Here is a 22,941-nt window from a genome sequence, read left to right on the forward strand (position 1 = left end):
GGGCGGGGAGGCGCAGAGTCCCGGCACCGCCTCGATCCGACCTGCGCCACGTGCAAGGTGGCCCCACAAGACTCACCTGTGGGGCGCGCCTGGTACCTCTGGATCGATCGCTGCGGGTCGCCCGAGGCGGCGACGGAGCGCGAGGGATCAAGGGATCGGACCGCACCCCCGCGGTTGAAATCGGAAGGGGAGGCGGTTGCGTCCGCCCCGAGCCACAGGTAGAAATCAGAGCACGATGCCGGGCTTCCCCGAACCAGGTGAAGAGAGCCGGGAAGGTCACCCACTCAGTCACCAGGTGGTGCATTTAATTTAAAAGGACTGTTAACCTTGTTTATACAAAATAACACCAATATGCAGAGAAGCAGTAAATCCATTGTCGTTAAACAGCGGGGAGCCGCTGGCGCTGGCAGCCTGCCCACCGGCGACGTGAACTCGGCTGGCACCGGGCGGGGGGAGCGGCGCGGGCCGGCCGCGCACGAGAAGGCCCGAGCCGTGCCCTCGGCGCCCTCCAGATGACTCTCCGCATTCTTGTCACATATATTTAGAACAAGAGGTGTCCGCTTAAAGAGAAACATTTGCGAATCACTTAAACGCAGGCGCTTGGGAGCCCGCCAGTTTGCACCTTGGGAAGTATGTGGGCTCGGTTTCCAGCCAAGCCGGGAACTCGTGTGCACCTTCTCTTTTCCCTCCGTGTCCCCTCGAGTTGACCCAAGGTGAATGTCCCTAGCACCTTATTAATTTTCTACGCCGGCGGGCTTTCCGGAGTCCAGGCCAGGCTCGCCTGCGAACGCTGACGGAGATAAATGAATGATGCACGGCTACAGAGAGAGAAAGAGAGTGGTGTTTCTTTAAGCAAGGGACAGATTAAAGTTGAATTCCTGTTGACGGAGGCGCTGGTGTCCACATCCTCCTTGTTTACCAGCAGCTGTCCCCGTTAATGACACTCTGATAAGTTGCGGAGGCTGCCCAGCGGTAGGGGGTGACGCAGATAAAGGGGCCTCTGTTTAAATAGCCCAGTCCTCGACCCCGCTCCTTGTAACTTGCCTTCATTTAACAATCGCCGAGACTGTTCGGAAAAGGCAAACCCCGGGTGCAGAGGCTTTTACGCTCTGACTCGCGAGTTCACGGCGTTAAAACCCGCGGCCGCGGCGGCCAGCCCTCTCCCCCACTTCCCCCTCCCGGGGGAGGTGGGGGGGGCGATGAGGAGTGGGGTCCCCGGCAGGGGCGCGGGGAGGGGGAGAGGCGGCAGGTGGGCGAGGTGAGGGGGTCAGCGCCAGGTGTCTGGAAGAACTCTTCATTTTGTCCGAAAACCGCGGACACTTCCCCACCCCCAACAAGTCTTGGAAACTGACCCGTCAGGGACAAGGTTAGCCAGTTACTGTTCTTTTTTTGAGGGCCCATTCAGCATGAGGGTTAGCCCCCCGGGGGGAAATGGCTTTTCGTATTGGAACAATCTCCCTCTTCAGATTGTAATGTTGAAGGGGACCTTGCCCGGCACCCAAGCTGACAGCTGAGAAAGCAGGTGCCCAGGATACTAAGGGGCTTGGCTGAAGTCCGCTGGTGAGGTGAGCCCGAGATGGGGACTGGAACCCAGTTCCCCATCAGACAGAGGTATACAAAATAATACACATATTTTATGACATATATCTGTACAACATAGTCCTATAATATATCCTATCTACATCAGCATAGGAAGAGGAAATTTAAATACTATATTTAATGCATATATGCATTATATATTATATATATATATATTTATATAAAATAGGCACAGATCTTTAAATTTCCTCTTCCTCTTCTGCCCAGGCAGACAGCAGCTCTACAGTGCGCTCTGCACTGAGAGGCAGCCAAAACCCTCACCTGGCCCCGATCCCATCCTGGTAGATCCCTGGGCTTCCCTCAAGACCCACCCCCCACCCTGATTATTTCATGAATACAATCCATCCAAAGATCAACAGTCCTGGAATCCCCTAATCTTTTTCATGTCCTAACTAGTCAAGCAGACGTACCTCCAATAAAGCGAATGCAGAGAACAAATTTATTTCTGCTTTTAGGAAATGAAGATGATGTGAACCAAATGGTCACGTGATGGCTCAGATGATTGAACCAATTTCTATTCACCTCGGTGTTGTCATCTACGGGATGTTCCCGCGCCAACCCAAGAGATTTTGAGGTGGGGGGGGGGGGTGGAGGGAGTAATTAAAAGCCAGACAAAGTATTTTGAGATGCTCAGAAGGACGATGTTAACGGTTTTATGTATGTGATTGCTTCAGGAAAGTTCTTTTCTATTTTTTTTTTTCAACGTTTATTTATTTTGGGGACAGAGAGAGACAGAGCATGAACGGGGGAGGGGCAGAGAGAGAGGGAGACACAGAATCGGAAACAGGCTCCAGGCTCCGAGCCATCAGCCCAGAGCCCGACGCGGGGCTCGAACTCACGGACCGCGAGATCGTGACCCGGCTGAAGTCGGACGCTTAACCGACTGCGCCACCCAGGCGCCCCTCTTTTCTATATCTTTAAGGACAAACCACTCTAATGTATTCTCCAGTGGCAACAATAATGAGATTTCTCACTCGTATTTCCAAACTGTAGACTCCACAATTTTCTCTTTATAATAAGGTATTATAAAATTATTCTTTCTTTTTTAAGAATGTTTATTTATTTTAAGAGAGAGAGGGATAGAGAATGAGCAGGGGAGGGGACGAGAGAGGGAGAGAAATAATCCCAAGCAGGCCCCACGGTGTCAGCATGGAGCCCGACATGGGGCTCAAGCTTACCAACCATGAGATGACCTGAGTGGAAACCAAGAGTCGGACACTTAACCGACTGAGCCACCCAGGCGCCCAATAAAATTATTGTTTCTACAGAATCTAAATGTAGCTTATAATCTCTTTATGGCATTTTTTTAAATTATTGTCTGTGATGTGTAGAACCGTGCCCCCTAGATGAACATGTTGAAACCCTAATGGCAGGTACCTCAAAATGGGACTTTTTTTGGGGAGGGTCTTTACAGAGGTAAATCAAGTTAAAATGAGTTCTTCAGGGTGGACCCTAATCCAAGATGACCGGGGTCCTTATACAAAAGGGAAATTTAGACACAGAGATGCATACAGGACAGAAGATGCCTCCCGATGCCCTAGGAGAAGGGCCTGGAACAGATCCTTCCTCTCAGCCCTCAAAAGGAACCAGAGCTGCCTACACCTTGATCTTGGACTTCCAGCCTCCAGAGCGATGAGACAATAAACGTCTGTCGTTTAAGCCACCCAGTCCGTGGTGCTCTGTTACAGAGCCTTGCAAAACTAATACACCAACCAATTTTAGCCATCTCAGTAACTTGAAAAGTCCCCTGTCATCAATAGTTTAATTTTTTTTAAATTATAAAACAATTCAAATGGCTTAAAATTATTTTTACAGTGTTGCATGTAAGGAAGTCAAACAGAACTGAGAGTTATTATACTCAACTGTATCTTGAGCAGGATTTGGGGAACTTTATATATTTTTGTTCCCTTTAATTGTTTAACCGTGGTTTCAGTGATAAAACTATAATTCAATCGAAGCACAATTTTTATAGTAACCACATTTACAGTAAACATGAGTAATTTAAATGAATACCAATTATAGGGATTGTCCCTCGCTTAGCATATTTCATCAAATTACATATCATAGAAGGTAGAATCTTCTCTACCTTATGAGCAGTGCTATTTGTTGAATTCTTCTCCATCATTTCACCCACATTTTTGATGTATAATATAATTGATGGTTGAGCGGTTTATAGTGGGTTTTATCAAGGACCCAATTGTGAACAGAGATTATAGAAAAGCACAGTCAGTCAAGAAGGTTTGTCAAGTAGGTATTCTGTGTAAAGTCCTAGAAGGAGAGAAAGATGCAAGAGGAAAGAAAGAACCGGGTGGCTCAGTCGGTTAAGTGTCCGACTTCGGCTCAGGTCATGATCTCGCAATTTGTGAGTTCGAGCCCCACGTCGGGCTCTGTGCTGACAGCTCAGAGCCCAGAGCCTGCTTCCGATTCTGTGTCTCCTTCTCCCTGCTCATGCTCTGTCTCTGTCTCTCTCTTGAAAATAAATAAACATTAATTTTTTTTTTTTAAAGCCGCAGAGGGGGTACTTCCTATCTTTGGGTAGCTAAGACCCTAAGTGGTGAAAAAGGCCTAAAAGCACGTCAAGAAAGCAAATTAAAATTACACTTACCAACAGTACCTCATCAATCCAGAAGAAAACAAATTCAAGATAGGGGACCGCAAGTCTCATATACCTTCAATACTAAGTCCCAGATTACACCTGCTACCTAAACTTCATTGTGAAGAGTGCCACCTTTCACTCCCGGAAGTGTCCAGCTTTGATTGAAAAAAGTCTGCAGTCACCCTACCTCAGAGTTTCTCAACCTCAGGGTCTTTAACAGTTTAAGCTAGCTAATTTTTGTCACGGGGAGCAGCCCTGTGCACCTACTGTTCTCTCCCCACTAGATGCCGTTAGCAATGCCCTCACCCAGTTGTGACAACCAGAACGGTCTCCAGATATTTGCGAACGTCCCCTGGGTGGGAAGCAAAATACCCCCCCAGCTGAGAATCACTGGCCTAGCCCAAGATTATATGAAGGTTAGAAAAGGGCATGTGTAGGAATGATGATTAAAGCATGGAAAACTATCTTGAGAAAGTTCAATTCCAACATCTGTAGATAAGGAACGTGAATGGGCTGAAGACTGAGGAGGACATTCTGCATATAAAGGGATGAAAATAGAAAAGAACAAGTTGAAAGCCAAAAGTACAAGAGAAGGCAGTAACCAGGAATATAGATTGGGGCATTAAACCAATTAACCAACCAATTTACCAAGCTACAGCTATATCCAGGTACCTGTCAAGAATATTTAAAAGATAACATGTTGCTAAAACCTCTCAGTTCGTGGGCATTCGCAATTCTTGGTGTAGTGCACCAGAATTAGGCTGGTTACATCACTGGGCATCTTCAATACAAATAGAGGGGAAGGGTTTGTGTCCGGGTGGCTCAGTCGGTCAGGCATCCAACTCTTGATTTTGTCTGAGGTCATGATCTCATGGTTCCTGGGATCGAGCCCGACATTGGGCTATGCACTGTCAGCACGGAGCCTGCTTGGGTTTCTCTCTGTCCCTCACTCTGCCCCGTTCCCCACGCTCACAAATAAATAAATTTAAAAACAAAGAAACAGGCTTCCTCAAGCTCTTCCTGAGAGGAGAAGAGCAGTGTAGAGCACGATAACAGAACATGGAGAAAACCTTATTTATTTCGTGTCTCCTATATCCCAGATGTTTTTCAGAAATGATCTGGTTTAACCCCTCACCATGTTGGCAGGGACAGCATTAGCTTCCCTGGGGCTCAGTTTCCTAAACGGCGGAGTGAAGGAAGGCGGTGTTACACATTTCTCAAGTGGCAAGGCAACGACTCGAATCTGATCCTGCTACACCAAGCCCTGATACGGGACGACCTGAAGCCCCACGTCGCCGGCAAGACAGCAAGCAGAGGAACTTCTGAGTGCAAAGAGAACCCAGCCAACTTAAGAACATAGGAAAAGAGGTACCTGGGTGGCTCAGTTAGTTGAGCCCCTGACATCGACTCAGGTCATGATCTTGTAATTCGTGAGTTCCAGCCCCGCGTAGGCTGGCTCGCTGCTTGCCAGTGAAGAGCCCGCTTCAGATCCTCTGTCCCCCTCTCTGCCCCTCACCCACTCCTGATTTCTCAAAAATGAAAGAAAAAAATTAAAAGAGAATTAAAAAAAGAATATAGGAAAAATGACCTTTTTTTTTTTCATACTGAGAATCTGAAAAATCGGGAATGGGGTTGAGACTTGCTTCTCTGTACTTGAAATTAATCTTTAATTATCGTGGGTCTCTTCGTCAACATGGAGAGATCTTCATCTGGTTTCTTTCACTTGGATTAGGGGTTTCTTTTTTTTTTTTTTTTAATTTTTTTTTTCAACGTTTATTTATTTTTGGGACAGAGAGAGACAGAGCATGAACGGGGGAGGGGCAGAGAGAGAGGGAGACACAGAATCGGAAGCAGGCTCCAGGCTCCGAGCTGTGAGCACAGAGCCCGACGCAAGGCTTGAACCCACTAGGGGTGAGATCATGACCTGGGCCGAAGTCGGACGCCCAACCAATGGAACCACCCAGATGCCCCAACCTTTTCTTATTTCTGAGAGACAGAGAGAGACAGAATGTGCGCGAGGGAGGCACAGAGCAAGAGAGGGAGACACAGAATCGGAAGCAGGCTCCAGGTTCTGAGCTGTCAGCACAGAGCCCGACACAGGGCTCAAACTCACGGACCCTGAGATCATGACCTGAGCCAAAGTCGAAAGCTTAACCGACTGAGCCACCCAGTCACCCCTGAAGACTTACACCTTAGATTTCTGTGTAAGACTCTCCCAGGCAAGGATATTCAATATCAAGAGGCAGGCTTTCTTCCCACCTCATTTCATCCTTCCTTCTTCGCTGACTAGGTCACACATGTGGCTAGAGGGAAGTTATCTGGTTACAAGGAGATCGCCACGAAGACACGAGTGGTATCAGTTATTACCATCGCTTGCTTTTCTTGGCCCTCTACCTCCCTCGGCCAACTGGGGGAAAACAAGATCCTCACAGCTCTGGGCTTGTGGGACAGAACTTTCATTTTAACGTAGCCATGTGTTATCAGTACTAAGGAGAATTAATATGTCCGCAGACACAGGATACAAGCTGGGCCAGAAACTGTGCTTTCTGCCTGTCCAGGTTGACCAGCATGGTGCCTTGCGTCTACCATTTCGCTGCATCGACCCCCAAAGCCCAGAGGGAGGAGACGTTTTGTGACCCCGTTACTTAGGTGAAAAAAAAGGGAAAGAAGATCGTAGAGAAAATAAACAATGGGCTCAAGGTCACATGACTAGGAAGTAATATGGCTACAGCCCATACCCGGCCGGGTCCACCTGACTTCGGGGTATGTATTCTTTCCACTAACACAAGCAATTCAGAGAGAATTTAGCTATTTAGCTTAAGAAAATGAAGAGGGGCGCCTGGGTGGCGCAGTCGGTTAAGCGTCCGACTTCAGCCAGGTCACGAGCTCGCGGTCCGGGAGTTCGAGCCCCGCGTCGGGCTCTGGGCTGATGGCTCGGAGCCTGGAGCCTGTTTCCGACTCTGTGTCTCCCTCTCTCTCTGCCCCTCCCCCGTTCATGCTCTGTCTCTCTCTGTCCCAAAAATAAATAAACGTTGAAAAAAAAAATAAAAAAAAAAAAAAAAGAAAAGAAAATGAAGAGACCACACTCCCAGCTTACCCCAGCGAAGAGAGAAGGTGAACCCCAGGTCAAAGAAGAGGTACCAAGGCTTTCTGGTTCCCAGGCTGTGGCTCGCGTCCACACCCTGCGGTGCACTAAATGACATCCCTCCTAGAGGAGCAGTGGTTGAACATTACCTCGTCGTCTGAAAGACTTAATGACTCTGATTCCAACCCTCAGGATGTCAACATGATGCTAGACTGTGGCTTTAAAGGATCATTTCCAGCATAGGTGATATTGCAGAAAGTTCAAGGAGAAGCAGACAACTTCGCCGGGATCTGAGCACAGGGTTTTTGTTTTTTTTTTTTTTTTCCCCTTGCTCACCCCTTCCATTCATGTCATCTACAGAGCCCCTCGGAGAAGGAGACAGCCAGCTCTCCCCAGCTGGACACACTGTTACTCCTGGATGGGACACCTATCCACAGCCTCGTGGAAGGTCCCAGGAGAGCCATGTGCAAGGGAAGGAGGAGGTTGGAGGGTGTCACATGCTTCCCCCCTGCCTCCTGCTCATCCAGTGCTCTGGGAGAGGGCTTGCGGTAGGAAGGAAGGCGTGCCCCGTCTGTTTCCACCGAAAAACGCGAATGTGAGGGAGTACTTAAATCATGTGAAGGGGGCCCATAGACACGTGAATGGATGCAGGTATCTGCATATTGCTTCGACAAATACTTATCTACTGTCACCCGAGTGACAGATGGCCTTCTAGGAACAGGGGTTATGGTTGTGAACATAGCACAGTGCCCCGTGCACCTTCTATTTTGTAGGGCAACGAGAGGATCCATATAAGGTCTTTCCAAGGAGGCGACATGAGAGCAGAAAACCAGATAAAGCACAGGAACCACCAGCCATAAGGGCATCTGGGGGAAAGAATGTTCCAGAGAGGGGGGAACCGCCATTACACATCCCCGTGGAAGGAGGCCATTGGTAGAAAAATGGAGGATGGAGCAGATGAATGAACTACTGGGATAGCTACAGCATTCATTTTTAACTGCTGTATAGTATTCCTGGTAGGAATAAACCGTGCTCATGAATTTCTCTGCTGACGTACGTTCAGCTTTTTCCAGTTATTCAGTGTCATCAGCTAAGATGCGCAGGGTGAAGCTTTCTTTAATGTCATACATCAGGACGTCCAATTGCTGGCCACCGTGAATGAGATTTTTCTGCTTCGTTACCTATTAGGAAACTCTTCTCCACAGTGATTTGCTCTAATTTACCTCCCCTACCACAGTACATGAAAACCCCCTTTGCCTTTTCCTCACATTTTCTCCACTCTTTGGTGCTATCAGATTCCTTCTTTTTTGTTGTTGTTGCCCATCTATTGAGTTTGAAACAATCTGTCTTTGTCATTTTAATCTACATGCCCTTCATCACAAAGCAGGAGGAAGGGGTGCGATTTTTTCCAATGTTTCTTGTCGATTCAGGCTTCCTCTTTCACGGTTGCCTTTCATATCCTTTTCCCCATTTTTCTATGGACCATTTCTCTTTGGTTAACTTGGAAAACTTTTTTAATGTATCCTTGATAGGAATTGTGAGTATTGAAATCTATACTCTCAGAATGTAGGATTTTAAAAATATTTGCGGATGCCTGTAAACAAAGAGAAGAGTTTTCCTAGAAGAGTTTTCACTCCAACCAAATTCAATGATCTTGTTAAGATGTGCTCTTTTCATGGTTTAAAAACTGATTTCCTCTCCTGAGGCCTTAAATATAATCTCTTTCCTTTTTTGTCTAAGGATTCTAAAGCTTTGCTTCCTGCTTTTAGCGTCTGAAGTTTATTTTTGTGTAGGTATATCTATATCTGTTTCCTTTCACAGGAGAACCCATTCTTTGGCGATTGGTGTGTAAAACCATCTCTTAATACTCCCCGTATCTGTGTGGGTTTGTTTCAGGGATCTTTATTCTACCACCTGCCTGTACCACCAGAACACTGTTTTGAATACGATAGCTTTAAACTAATTCCATCTCTAACTTGCTGTGTGCTGCTTGTTATTCTCTCTGTTCAAAATCCGAGCTCTTTGGGGGCCATGACTCTTTCGAATGAGTGAACTAATTCCATTTGGACTGACTGTTTCTTGGGTTAAAAAAATATATATATTGAGATTTTTAACGAACATTTTAGATTCGTTTTGGGATAATTGATCTCTTTAGGAAAATAAATTTTCCCATCTATGTCACGGATCTCCATTTATTTAAGTCTTTTTTGTGTCTTTTCAACACTACCGTACAACAATGTTCACACGTATCGTCCATTTCTTAGATTTATTCTCAGCCCCCTGGTGGGTATTGAACACGGAATCCTGGAAAGATTACATTTCCTGGTTGGCCATTGCTGACACTTAACCACACAATTAATGACACGTATTGATATTTAAATATTGCCCTTGTATCTGTCAAATTCCCACAATTATTTACGTGGTCTATCAAAAAAACCGTACTGTCTGGGGCGCCTGGGTGGCTCAGTCGGTTGAGCGACCGACCTTGTCTCGGGACATGATCTCACGGTTTGTGAGTTCAAGCCCCGCATCGGGCTCTGTGCTGATGGCTCAGAGCCTGGAGCCTGCTTTGGATTCTGTGTCTCCCTCTCTCTCTGCCCCTCCTCCACTCATGCTCTGTCCCTCTCTGTCTCAGAAATAAATAAACATTAAAAAAATTTAAAAAAACAACTATACTGTCTGTAATCATGATAACGATTTCATTCCAATAATATGGTTCATATTTCACTTATTTGTATGATGTGCTGTCGAGGACCTAGTGGCAGTAATAAGTGAACTCATCGTCTTATTCCACACTGTGAAGGGAACATTACTGATATTTTAGCACCAAACATGACTTTTTTTTATTTAAGTGTTTATAGATAAATTTATCAAATTGAGAAAGTTCCTGTTGTTTCCAAAAAACTCAAGGAATTCTGATAATACTTCTCGAACTTCAAGTGCCGTTGCCGGACTGGTATCAGGCATGTAATGAGTGTGGCCCATTCTCCATCGACAGGACGGTAAATAGTTAACAACATAAAATGTCTAAATGTTCATAGTGTTTATAGATGATACACTTGCTCATTGCCCTCCTGTGGGCTAATATTTGGGATTTAATGGTGGAAGAATGTAACATTTTCCAGAAAAAGAGTCTCTTTGGGTTTAGAACGGTCTCTTTTGAGCATCTTCCCTAGAGAGATGAAATTTTATCTCTTGCCTCACAAAAGCAACATTGAGAGCTCAAAACGTAGAAAAATTATATATTAGAAAATTCTCACGAGAAGTATGAAACGAGCAGACTATACTAAGTTTAGTTTCAAATCTCTTACTCTGACAGTCGCTCAGAAATAACTTGGGGGTTCCAGGGGCCTAGCAAAGTAACATCCACATTTCTGGATAAATTTACTTTAAATGAGGATATTTTTCGGGGCGCCTGGGTGGCGCAGTCGGTTGAGCGTCCAACTTCAGCCAGGTCACGATCTCGCGGTCCGTGAGTTCGAGCCCCGCGTCGGGCTCTGGGCTGATGGCTCAGGGCCTGGAGCCTGTTTCCGATTCTGTGTCTCCCTCTCTCTCTGCCCCTCCCCCGTTCATGCTCTGTCTCTCTCTGTCCCAAAAAAAATAAATAAACGTTGAAAAAAAAATTTTAAATGAGGATATTTTTCAATACATTTGTTGATAAGTCCGAAAATATTTACAAGGCTTTCTTTTACTTAGGTTTTCTTGCTAATCACACCCACTACTCGAAGGGTGAAAAATGACATGTTTTTAAGTAAATATAATTGAAATTGGAAAATGATACAGTAATTTTAAAGCGTTCAAGAAGGCGATACACACCATTTGAAGAAAAGTAAGAAAGAGAGAAAGACCACATTCCTGGAAATATACTGGGGGAATCCATTGATTCAAAGAAATAACTAACTAAATAATGTGGCTTCAATTGAAGTCAGGAACTGGACCAGTTACCAGAAAAATCTTCTGTTTGCCAATGAAAGTGACAACAACAATGACTACAACAACAACCTTAGATATTAAAGAAGGCAAATTAAGGCGATAAAGTATCGTCTTGCCCTTCTTATTTTAGATTACCTTTTGTTTGCTCGATCCAGATATCCATAGGTCAAAGGCAAGTAGGTATTTTGTTAAGTTAGCTAATGGTCCGTATGACATCAGAAACATGCAGTCAATTTTATCATACTTGTGTTCTCAGTGGTTGAAAATACGCCAAAACAGCTGCATGATGGGGATTTTTATTTTTTTCATAATTTTCGCCACTCAGACTGCTTTCAAAGTTTTTGTTTTGTGTACTATGATTCCTCCTCGAGATGTCATTACATGCGGTAAGAGCTAAAATCCCAGTTTTATTATTATAACTCAAAAGTATTATGAGTTTTGAAACGGCGGGAAGTGATTAGAAATTTGGATTTTAAAAAACGTTATCACAAACCTCTTTTCATAGCAATCGTTTAGATTATTACCTTATGGTTTAATTCTGTACTTATTAATGTTTTTGAGAGAATAAATCTTAATATGGAAAAACCTGGGTAGTGGGTCCTGAAGAGTTGTATCAAACTGAAAAGAAATATGTCCTTAAACCTTCTCTTCAACCCGTTTCCTGTAAATCAAAATAACCCCAGATACTCCTTGAAGTCATTATCCAGTTAAACTCTGGTAATAGAGATTCCTGGGATTTTTTTTTTTTTTTTTTTTTTTTTTTTTTTTTTTTTTTGAGGGAGAGAGAGAGAGAGAACAAGCAGGTCAGGGGCAGAGGGAGAGGGAGAGGAAAATCCCAAGCAGGCTCCATGCACAGTGCACAGCCTGATGAGGGGTTCGATCTCACCATCCAGGAGATCATGATCTGAGCCGAAATCAAGAGCCAGATGCTTAACAGATTGAGTCATCCAGGTGAACTTCCTGAGATTTAAAAATATATCTACTTCTGACTTGAAAAAAGTGTCCTAGATTTAATAGGGTATCATAGGACATAGGCCTGTGGCACCTGTGGTTTTAGCAAAGTTCTTTTATTTACTTTTTATTTTTTTAATGTTTTTTAAAAATTTATTTTTGAGAGAGAGAGAGTGGGGGGGGGGGCGGTGGAGCAGAAAGAGAGGCAGACACAGAATCCGAAGCAGGCTCCAGGCTCCGAGCTCTCAGCACAGAGCCCGACGCGGGGCTCGAACTCGTGAACCGGGAGATCATGACCGGAGCGGAAGTCGGACGCTCCACCCACTGAGCCACCCAGGCGCCCCTTCTGTTCAGCAAAGTTCTTTAAGGGACTAGGTGTAGAGTAAATATCAGTACATAAATAATACTACCAACTAGGGCAATGTAGTTGACCTACCGCAGACTACAAAATGACAATAATTATTATAATAACAGATCACCTAGCCTTACAACAATCCGGTTTTTATGTACCTATTTTACAAATGCAAAAGATGCCTGTCCAAAAACAGCACGTGCACAGCTCCAGGGCCATAGGTAACAGGTGGCAATGGAGAGGTTTAAATTCAAGGCTCACTCCAGAGCTCTGTGCTTAATCAGGGAACCTAAGGAAACCAAGGTCCCCTCATGAAATCATTATCAGCCTCAGGCTCTCCCTCCACACTGCTTCTGGACCCCTCTCGTGTCAGAACTTTCAGAGGCCAGACTGCCTTTTCCTATGACCGCCTGTCCCCCCTGATCCTCCACGGTTGCCTACCTTCATGCCTCTAAACACGTGCTGTTGTGGAGAAAGTGGAGAAGAGGAAGGAAGAAAAAGTGTTGTTGCTGGAGGGGGACAGTATAACCCTGTCCCACCAATTCTGTAAGACTCAGTTCAAACCTTACCTTCTCCCTAAGCCTTCCCGATTGCCTCTCAAGTAGGCACTGGCCAAAGATCTGCCAGGTTCTGGTCGGCAGACAGCTGGAGCCTCTCCATCCGTGGCTCTCAGGTGCCTGTGAATGGTAAGTTTCATCTACGCCCCCACACTAGACAGCCCCCCGTCAGGACAGTTGCAACGCAAGAAACAAACGTTATCTATGGCCGTAGTTTCATCTAGACCCCGTCAGCAGCGAAGACGTTTCTGATAACAGTTTTTAAACCGACTAGTTATTTGTACGTTTTCAAAGAAGTTGTATGTTTATTTTTCTGAGTTCCTTAAGTTCAACTGTTGCTATTTATCTTGAAGTGAGACTAAATATTTTTCGATTTGGAATGACAGGCTGATATGGCCCAAATTCTTTTGCCCCGCCAAATTCCAATTTCTTAGAAGGATGCAGTTTGCAAATTTATTTTGGAAAGGCCAGTTGCCTCAGAAGGTCATTCTCAAGCTAAGTGGATTTATAAAGCCTATTTTTTTTTAGGCTGTTAATCCTTTTTCCAATTCCCTAATGCTCATAACATAAAAAAAAAAAAAAAAAAAAAAAGGAAAAACGCAGGCCCAAGACATACCAAAAATAATAACTTAAAGTTTCACGTCTTTATAGATTGTCCCTCCTCTCATTGGTGTTTGGAACACATTTTAATGTGAGAAGGAAAAATAATTCTATCACCAGTGATACCTCGAGTGCATGCAGGGACTTTTTTTGGTAAAGTGCTCAAATAGCTTTTCACTTGGTCTCTAGATGATCAAATAAAATAAACAGACGACAAGAAGAATATCGGCGTGTTTCTCTCTCTGTGTCAGACACTGGACACACATCATCTCATTTAATCCCCAGAGAAATGCAGTTTTAATTGCCTACCCGGGAACAGAGAAAGCGAAATTTGGAGAAAATGGAGAAACTGGTTACAATGACACAGAGATGATGAGGATTGAAAGCCGGGTGGTACGTCTCTACCCTTGAATACGGTGCTACGGCAATTATGCCAATAGGGCTTATGCTCAGGGCTGTCGTGGGGAGTGCAGCCGGGGGGCAAACCCTCGCTCCCTCTCCACCTGACCTCACACCATCAAGGGCTAAGGGTCACCAGCTTGCTGCCCATCTGGTTCATGTCTATCCAGCATGGGATTAGGGATGAATTGCTCGTCACGTAAACCTTTCTTTGAATATTAGATCCACCTAGATGGCAATAAACCTATGCTCATCCTTTCAGTTTAAGGAATTAGAATCAGAACCTCTTTTGCGAGATGTGAATCGAACACGAAACGCTGTGTCTTGAGGCAAAAGCCGATGGACTCCTCGCAAGGATAATATCTCTTGTCCGTATCCGCTTTAACGTTTTGCTTAATTTGGTCGACATGGAAGCCTAGAATTCGGAGTTTTGAGAAAGACCTATGAGACGCGTTCCGTTCATTCCAGTGGAAGTGATCCAGCTGGTTAAGAATGTACTATTACCTTTAGAAGACGTTTTCCCACTGGAGTTAAACTGGGTTGTTTTGTTATTTACACCACGATCTGTATCACCAGTGTCGTTCTTAAAGTACACACCAACTCACCATCTGCAATCAGGTTCTTTTCACGTACGCATCCACTCAATAGTTGTTTATTTCCGCCCGGGGCCAAAAATGACCCCGTACGTTAGGTGTGTGGTATCCGTATCACAAATGCTTTCAAGTTTGCGCATTGCCCTGGCTTCGGGCATGAGACACGCTCAGGTGAAACCTTTCCCCTCTGTGTAATCTTGTAAATGAGTGAGAGAATTATCAGCCTCATCTCCAAACACCAGTCTTAGAGTTTAGGCTGGCAGACACCAGCTGTTCCCTAAATACAAGTTTGTTGAAATGATGGAAGCCACCAGTAAATATCCAAATCTACTGTTTCCAAAATATCTTTGGAATGCAACATGTCTTCGGTTTAATAATCATTAAGGAGACTCGTGGGCTCGATACGACGTTTGAAGAAATACTTAAGTAGTGACGACAGGCACCGTAGACCCACAACACAGCCCCGCACCCTGGTTTGGCTTTGATGTAGTCATTTTTTTTTTAAAGGCACTTAACCATCGAGAGCTCTGCTAGGCAGAAAATGCGCACTGCTGGTCATGAATGCTTCCTAAGCAGAAGATCTAATTTCGGGCCTTGGGTTCTCTCCTACACACCTTGGGGATCTCCTTCAGGATTTTCCAGGGCTCTTCTGCTGGTCTGCACATGTGGACCCGGGGGATGGGGGGCGGTCGCCGGGAACATGCTCTCAGCTGCGAATCCATCGGAGTCCAGATCTCTGGGTTTCTTGCCCAGTACACCATCATTTGTAACCGCGGCCCCTAAGCTGGGGTCCTCACAGCTCTTGAGAACTCCTGAAGGGAGCAGTGGAAGCCCTACAATCTTTTCCTACATTTGGAAACGCCTAAGAAACCCCACATTCATCAATGAAGCCACGCTGTGTAGTTAATAAATGCAGTGGGGGTACTTTTCAATTAAGGAAGTCGGAAGCAGATAACCAAAGAGGCCCTTGCACTTTGGCACAGAATATGCCCTGATGAGCTATGGGAGAATATGAGCTGGCACGCACGTATTTTACACAGCCACCCGGGTGGATATACACACGCACGCGCCAGCCTCACAGAGTGTTAATAACCAATCGCCCTGCAGGTCTGTGTGGCTGCAGCCGCCTCCTTTAGGAGGCGCATGCATTTGACTGAGGTCATGGGCTCTCAGGTTTCCATAAAATGAACTCAACACAAGTACACAGAAAGGGAGGGGAAGAAAAAGAAGGGACAAAGGGAAGTAGGGGTGGAGGGACCAAAGAAGGTCTAAGAATGATTCAGGCACCTGCTTGTGCCTCTGTAGCTTTAGGACACCTGACCTCACCTGATAATTCACCAAGATGCAATTGCAAAGTCAAGGCGTTTGCTAGGGGCCCCGCGGAAATGGCTTCCCTACATTGCAAGTGGGGAAGAAAAAAGGAAACCGGTTGATCTTTTTCCAAAAGGACATAGGCAGAGGGGGAGGTCTCCGGCACCTCCGAGTCAGCCGGGTCTATACGGGATTCAAGTTCCCGATTCCCGGAAGGTAGACGGCCTGGGCACTGGGACACATGATCTGGATGTTTGCGGATCGTGCTTGTGTCTACAGTATCGACAGATGGAATCTCGTGTCATCAGCCCGTGCTCTGACTCAGGGGGCTGCTACAGGAGAGGGATCCCAGAGCTGACTCGGGCCTCACCCCCAGCACTTACCGGCTCTCCTGCGAGGCCGCCTTCTGTTGGCATGGCGCTCCCAGGCAGATGGGCACGAAAGCATCCTGCCAGGAAAACAGTATGTGCGTCGTGTGAGTAGTTTAGAGGGAGACTTCCCATCCCAGAATTCCAGCTGAGAAGTTTGGATCATATAGTTCTATGCCTAGAAAAAAAAAAAAAAGTGGCGACTCCCAAATCTTCGCCCCTTTCTATCTTTCCAGGATTTATTCACGGGCAGGAAAAACACCACTTTGGCAGGAAATTGAGATTCGAAATCATTGTTGCTTCAGATTTGAGTTGTTAGGATTTAAGTTTTCAGATCGCTTTTCTCAGTGCCAAAGAATTCGCTTTTTCAAAGGAAATATTCTTCAGATGCTCAGTACACGGCAAAACTAAACAGCCAGGGAGGTTCACGGAGGGGTGCCCGGTGGAAGGAGAGGGATGTGTCCTCACCCGCCCCCACGGCCTTCTGGGACTTGGAAGAACACCTCTTAAAGGCTACTGAATGACACTGAACCCTATCAAACTGAAAATGTCCCCATTAAGGATACCCGTTTGCATACCCCCCAAGCATTCGTACCTATCGTGAACAAATGCCTAGATAGCGAAGCTTGTGGATATTTCCCTGTGAGCAGGCCCAGCCTTAAGGTTCAGTTTTAACACCATTAAATGAGCCCCTAACAGCACCAGAGACCCTCGAGATCCACCCATGAAGCCCAGCAGAGACTGATTTCGCTGACAGTATAGCCCTGGCTTCTATGTCAGTCCAGGACCTCACGGAACAAGGAGAAATGGAGAGTCAGATGGCCCGTCATACGACAGCTCCCCCTAATCTGGGCTATTCTTATCAACCCTGAGCAGACTGTATACCTTATGCCCCAGAGGCTGTCCACTGAGCTCAGAAGCTGCCCACAAACGTGCCTTGTTCAGCCCTCGGCAGAGTGTGATATGGTATGACAGGATATATAAAATGAAGTATACGTATAAAATAAAATGCACACATAAACGAAACATGCGAAATATGTTATAAAATAACATGTGTATTTGGAAATTCTTTTCTTTTTTAGTGTTTATTTATTTTTGAGACAGAGAGAGACAGAGCGTGAGCGGGGGAGGGGCAGAGAGAGAGGGAGGCACAGAATCTGAAACAGGCTCCAGGCTCTGAGCCGTCAGCACAGAGCCCGACGCGGGGCTCGAACTCACGCACCACGAGATCGTGACCTGAGCCGAAGTCAGACGCTTAACCGACTGAGCCACCCAGGTGCCCCAATAACGTGTATTTGTAAAATAATATGCTTATCTACTCTATGCATAATGTGTGTATATATGCATATATAGCCAACAATTTTTAAATCTAGCGATTCCGTATATTACAATGATAGATAATGTGCCAAGTCAGGACCCCTTTTCCACACGGAAACAGTAGCTGGAGGCATGGCTTCTCCTTCAGATGTGTACACGTTCTGGGGTTTGGCTTACCAGCTCAACTTCACTCACTGCTTTTGGGGGGATTCAATGAAACACTGTATGTAAATAACCTCAAGATGTTCCCGGCACGTAGTAGGGATGCAATAAAATGGTAGCTGCTTTTATTTATTTGTCTAGCCCGATGAGGCGTGTTGAGTTTTCGACCCTGTTTTATACACAGAGTCTTCTAGAAACCACTCGCGAATCTCTATTACCTGCATAACAAACACCGTACACGGTTGGGTATGTTTAGTGGCGTTAATGTCCAATACAGGAGAGTTTGGTCAAAGAGAAGGTAACGTCAACCTAAACATATATTATTAAAAATGTCTCTGCGTGTGGCTGTTTTTTACAACTTCCCAAGTCGGGCAGTGAGATGAAAACAATTTATGAGTGATGTGTAGATAAATATAAATACATCCAGTGTTTGTTCAATGTATAGGTGTCAGGCATTAAAAACACAAAATGAGGCAGATGCGATAACTGTGCGAAGCCTCAAAGACTCTTCCTGAAGAAAGAAGATTCAGTAGCGCGACTACCTGATGTAGCCCCACAGCTAACGTGAATTTTCCACATATTCGCCCAAATAGCGGTGAATTCCCCAAACCAATCCTACTGGAGGGCATGAGGGAGGACAGACATTAAGTGCAGCTTGGGGTGGGGGGTGGGGGGCGGTGGGAGGGGAGAAGGGGACACAATGACAAGGAAGCAGGAAGGAGTTATAAGCTCTCTTAGGAAACTGGGAAGAAAATTCAAGTTGGACTCAACTTCAACCCCTCTTGCCTGGTCCCTTTCCCCTCTCACCTTGGCCTTCCCACCACCCAGCGGATCTGCTGCACCTTCCTTCCTTCCTCCTCCCCCTAAGAACATTAGGTGTCTTCATGGTCTGTTAAGCTTTTTCATGTCACTTACCCCCCACGGCTTCAGCTGAATGCAATCTCATCGTGGTAAACACTGGGAAAGCAGAACCATAGGACCAGGCCATCAATGCCCCTGTGGGAGTTGTCTTTGCTGAGACATCAGGCAACCAGTTGGGGTATTGCGGGTCTAAAGAAGAAAAAGAAAATTTACTAAAGTCCACTGCAAATGTTTACATTTCGGGGCCAATAGATGGTTGAGTCTTCGTTATTTTTGTATCCCCAAATCTGCCTTAGGGCTATGCCACAGTGTGGGCTCAGATAGATGTTTGAGTGATTGAGCAAATAAAATTTGGGGGCCACTGGGTGCCTTCTTTTAAAAAGTACAAGAGTACACCTGACTGGCTGCTCCTTCTTAGCCCCCTACTCTATTTTTTTAAAATTTTTTTAAGGTTTATTCATTTCTCAGAGACAGAGAGACAGAGCATGAGTGGGGGAGGGGCAGAACAAGAGAGAGGGCGGGGCACAGAATCTGAAACAGGTTCCAGGCTCTGAGCTGTCAGCACAGAGCCCGATGCGGGGCTCGAACTCATGGACCTCGAGATCATGACCTGAACTGAAGTCGGATGCTTAACCGACTGAGCCACCCAGGTACCCCTCAGCCCCCCCCTTCTAGATCCTCTTCCCCTGTTTCATCCGTAATTGTTGGAATAACTTTGACTCTCATGTCTTCTCTGTATATTTTCATTCGTATTTGATAGTCTTATTTCACTTCTTGGCTTTAAATACCATCTGTTCTTGGCTCCCAGAATTCTGTCTCTTGGCACTTGCCTCTCCACGGAGCTCCAGACTCATGAATCCAACAGCCTACTGGACACCTTTACGTAGATCTTAAATATGTACCTTAAACTTAATGTGGTCAGATCAGATCTCATGGTTCCTCCATACCTCAGACTTCCATTCTCGCTCCTCTTAATTCAGGGACAGCACACTCCATATATCTATTTAGTATATGACTCTAGCCCCAAACCCATGTGTTCTTGATTCTTTTTTTCCCCACACTGCCAACACTGGATCCACCAAAGAATCCTTCTGTTTCCATCACCACTTCTTTCTGACTCCATTGCTATAATCCTGGTCCAAAGCACTCTCATCTCTTGCCTCCTTCCAACAGCATCTCTTGCTACTTCCATTATTCTAGAACCCATTCTATTTAAGCAGTGTCAATAAGACCATGCCACTCCCCAGTTTTAAAACTCTCCCGCAACTTCTTAATGCATTTACCATGAAATCCAAACTTTATCCTGGTTTATCTGGTCCTACATGGTGCTTACCTTGTCTCATGCTGCTCTCTCCCTTTTTCATTATGATCCCAGCTCCACAATTGTTTCTATTTCCTTCTTTCTTTCCTTCTTTCCTTCCTTCCCCCCTTTCTCTTTCATAGGCTCTAAACCCATCGTGGAGCCCAACGTAGAGCTTGAACTCATGACCCTGAGATCAAGACCTGAGCTGAGATCAAGAGTCATTTACTTAACTGACTGAGCCACCCAGGCACCCTAGTTCTTTCTTTTTTTTATTTGAGAGAGAGAGAGAGAGCATGAGCAGGGGAGAGTGGCAGAGGGAGAGAGAGAGAGAGAGAGAGAGAGAGAGAATCTTAAGCAGGCTCCACACTGAACACAAAGCAGGGCTCAATCCCATGACCCTGGGATCATGACTTGAGCCGAAATCAAGAGCCAGACGTTCAGCCAACTAAGCCACCCAGGCAACCTCAGGTGCCCCATTTCTGTGTTCTTTAAACACAACAACTTTACTTCCACCTTAAGGTCCTAGAACCTGCTTCGACCTCTGCTTGGAACGTCCCCATGCTTTCACACCAGCTATTTTATATAACCCAGGTTTCAGGTCAAACATCCATCCCATCCTCAGAGATACCTTCCTGACTACCAAAATAATACGCCGCACCTCCCTGCAAATATCTATGTTACCACCCAGGGATTTTTCCTTTATAATTACCAAACTCTTACCACTGTCTGACATTACCTTGTTCTTTCTTTGCATGCTTATTTATTTCACACCATTCCCCTGTAGAATATGGGCTTCCAATTCTAGAGGATCCTAACCCATCTCATTTACCGGTGTGTCCTCACAGCCCAGCACAATGTCTGTCCTCGACCAGGTGGCCTGTTGAATGAATACTCTGCATAGCATCATGACATTGATCGTAAACCGAAGACAACACCAATGGTAGAGGCAACTTAAGCTCTCGCTCTGCTCTTCATGATCTGCTTGACCTTGGGCAAGTCATTTGACTTTTTCAGACCATAAACTGGGAGTTTAGGAAGGAGACTACATCTAGCATCTTTGATGAAGTTGGAAAAAAAAAACTCTTCAAATGGAAGAAAGAGCAGAAATAGAAGACAAGGGACTGGAATGTTGGTTAGGAGGAAGGTGGGAGAGAGTGAGGTCTAATATCTTGGGAGGAAATGTACTGGTGTATAGGTGATGGAAAAGATCTGTGATAAGGAAAGCCATTATCACCTAAGGAATGGTAGAACTTGCAGTTATCCTATGAGATGGGATTTACCCCTGATATTTGGAATTTTTTTAAGTTTATTTATTTATTTTTGAGAAAGAGAAAGCATGAGCATGAGGGGGGGTGTGCAGAGAGAGAGGGCGAGAGAGAGAGAATCCCAAGCAGGCTCCCCACCATCAGCACGGAGCCTGATGTGGGGCTCGAACTCACAAACCACGAGATCATGACCTGAGCTTAAATCAAGAGTTGGAAGCTTAACCAACTGAGCCACCCAGGCGCCCCTGGAAATGTTTTTTGTGTCCCTGTCTCTTCCATCAGAATGAACTACCCTTGCCTACCACATCAATGAAGTGGAACACAATGACCTAGCCCACAGTCTGCACCAGAAAATCATGTTTTGTCTGTATCCGTTGTCTTGAGAGTAGGGAAAATGGCCCCACGGGGTGAACAGTGACAGAATATTAGAACCGTTAATGAATACTGATTTTGTGTCATTCTTTTCATTACGATTTTGCCTATGTTTCACGCGCATAACATTTTATTAGAGTAATGTGTGTCAAACACTTATAAGAGCATGTACCTAAAGCAAGTCCCCATACAGCTGTAACTTCCTCTTTTGCCTTCCTGATAAGAGTTTTTGGTCAAACTTTTAGATGTGACTAGTTTTCATGGTGCCTATAACTCCGTATTCCCCCTTACATTTCAATTCTATTTTTAAAATGTAAAGATAACGTTTCTACAACTAGATTAATGTATTCGTTAAGAAGACAGCCCCGGGGCGCCTGGGTGGCTCAGTTCGGTTAAGCGTCGCCTTCAGCTCGGGTCACGATCTCACAGTCCGTGAGTTCCAGCCCCGCGTCGGACTCTGTGCCGACAGCTCGGAGCCTGGAGCCTGCTTCGGATTCTGTGTCTCCCTCTCTCTCTGCCCCTCCCCTGCTCATGCTCTGTCTCTCTCTGTCCCAAAAATTTAAAAAATAAAATAAAATTAAAAGAAGACAGCCCCTGTCTCACACATCCACCATCAGCCTGTTTTCCACAGACACCAGCCAAGTATCTTACAGTATGACCCCCCCCCCCCCACCAGGACTCCATGAGCTCTTGTTGACTGATGGACGGAGATTAGAAGAGACCACCACCTCAGAGACCACACTGTGAGAGGGAGAAGTAAGGCTAGAGAGTTTGTTCTGTATGACCTTCCTTCAAGAAAAGTGGAAGAGAGGGGTGCCTGGGAGACTCCGTTGGTGAATCCGACTCTTGATTTCGGCTCAGGTGGTGATCCCAGGGTTGTGGGATCGAGCCCAGTATCAGGCTGTGCACTGAGCATGGAACCTGCTTGAGAGTCTCTCCCTTTCTCTGTCTCTCTCTCTCTCTCTCTCTCTCTCTGCCGCTCTTCCCCTCTCATGCTCTGTCTTTCTCTCTCTCTCTCTTTCTCTTTCTCTCTCTGTCAAGTAAAAATTAAGAAAAAAAGGAAGAAAAAGAAAAATGGAGGAGTGCCCTTTCTTAAGTCGGGATTTGGATATGCTTCACTGTTGCAAAAATCTCCTGAAGAAATTTTATGATTTTGGTCAAGGAAACCAAGAACGAGTCCCAAAGGAACTAAAATGTTTGCCATCTATAAAATCTCATCATCATCACTGTCGTATTATATGTGTGCATGTATATGTGTTGGTTTTATTCAACATGCATATCCATTTTTCTATATATACCTTGTAGTCATATATATGC

Source organism: Lynx canadensis, chromosome B3 (assembly GCF_007474595.2).
Source record: "Lynx canadensis isolate LIC74 chromosome B3, mLynCan4.pri.v2, whole genome shotgun sequence".
In the NCBI taxonomy this organism is placed as follows: Eukaryota; Metazoa; Chordata; class Mammalia; order Carnivora; family Felidae; genus Lynx; species Lynx canadensis.